Source organism: Phoenix dactylifera, unplaced genomic scaffold (assembly GCF_009389715.1).
Source record: "Phoenix dactylifera cultivar Barhee BC4 unplaced genomic scaffold, palm_55x_up_171113_PBpolish2nd_filt_p 000991F, whole genome shotgun sequence".
Taxonomy (NCBI): Eukaryota; Viridiplantae; Streptophyta; class Magnoliopsida; order Arecales; family Arecaceae; genus Phoenix; species Phoenix dactylifera.
This window is the reverse complement of record NW_024068346.1, coordinates 5719-7624: the sequence shown is the minus strand read 5'-3', so window position 1 is coordinate 7624 and position 1906 is coordinate 5719.

The following is a 1906-nucleotide window of genomic DNA, read 5'->3' as shown; positions in this document are numbered from 1 at the left end:
CTCCTGATTATATCCTTTGGCCACTAGCCTAGCTTTGTTTCTTATTACTATTCCATCTTCATCTAGTTTATTTCTATACACCCACTTGGTGCCTATAATTGAAACATTTGGGGGTCTTTTCATTAGAGTCCAAACTTCATTTCTTTCAAATTGGTTTAATTCCTCTTGCATAGCGTTCATCCAATTATCATCTTTTTCAGCTTCTTCTAGTGATTTAGGCTCTATTTGTGAAACGAAAGCAAGATAATTACTAGTGTTTCTTAGAGAAGATCTAGTTCTTATACCTTGTGAAGGATCACCAAGGATTAGATCCTTTGGATGACCATGTGCATACCTCCATTCTTTAGGAAGATCTTGATTGTTTGATGGAGGTTGATCTTCTTCATCTTGCTGATTTGTATCTTCCTTAACCTCATCCTCATGTTGTTTGTCTTGTATGGAGAATTCCTTGATTCGGTCTTCAAGTATACCTGCATCAACATCTTCTTCTTTTCTAGAAGAATCTCCATTAGTTTCATCAAAAACAACATGAATGGATTCTTCAACAACGAGAGTTCTCTTGTTGAAGACCCTGTATGCTCTACTAGATGAGGAATAACCTAAGAAGATCCCCTCATCTGATTTGGCACTAAATTTACTGAGATTGTCCTTTCCATTGTTCAAAATAAAACATCGACAACCAAAAACATGAAAATAACTTATATTTGGTTTTTTGCCTTTTATCAATTCATATGGTGTTTTCTTTAAGATAGATCTAACTAAAGCACGATTTAAGATATAACATGAGGTACTTATTGCTTCAGCCCAAAAATACTTTGGTAGATCCGATTCGCACAACATGGTACGAGCCATATCTGCGAGTGTGCGATTCTTCCTTTCTACCACCCCATTTTGTTGGGGTGTCCTAGGTGCCGAGAAATTGTGATTGATACCATTTTCGTCACAAAACTTTTCAAAGTGTTGATTTTCAAACTCGGTACCATGATCACTCCTAATTGCTTTTAGCTTAAGATTGAGTTCATTTGAAACTTTATTATGAAACTTGATAAAAGCGGAAAAGGACTCATCTTTGTGTGCAAGGAATGAAACCCATGTAAAACGTGAAAAATCATCAACAATGACAAGACCAAATTTCTTACCCCCTAGACTAGCAGTTCTAGTGGGTCCAAACAAATCCATGTGAATTAGTTCTAAGGGTTTTGACGTTGAGACTATGTTCTTAGACTTAAAAGAACTTCTTGTTTGTTTTCCTAATTGACATGCCACACAAATTTTATTCTTTTCAAAGTCTATTTTCGGTAGTCCTTTGACTAGATCCTTTGTAATCAATTTAGAAATTAAATCCATGCTAGCATGCCCTAACCTACGATGCCATAACCAACTAGTCTCATTGACTTTAGGATTCATGGCTACAAGACATTGGCCATCCTTCATGGTGAGATCATCAAGATCTACCATGTAAACATTTCCATGCCTATGTCCTGTGAGTATGATCTCATTATCAATTGGACTACTAATTATGCATAGTGACGATTCAAATGATACTTTAAAGCCCTTGTCACAAAATTGACTTATACTTAATAAATTATGTTTCAGTCCATTAACTAACAATACATTCTCAATAAATGAGGAGGATGATATGGAGATTTTACCGACACCAATGATTCGGCCTTTAGCATTGTCTCCAAATGTGACTACTCCTCCTTCTTTTGATTCCAAGTTGACGAAGAGACTCTTGTCACCGGTCATATGCCTTGAGCAACCGCTATCAAGATACCACATTCTCTTTTTATTTTCGGCTGCAAGGCATACCTGCAAAATGATCATGTGAAGCTCTTAGGTACCCAAGTTTTCTTGGGTCCTTCGTGGTTAGTGTGGTTGGTTCCCTTAGGCACCCATACTTTAG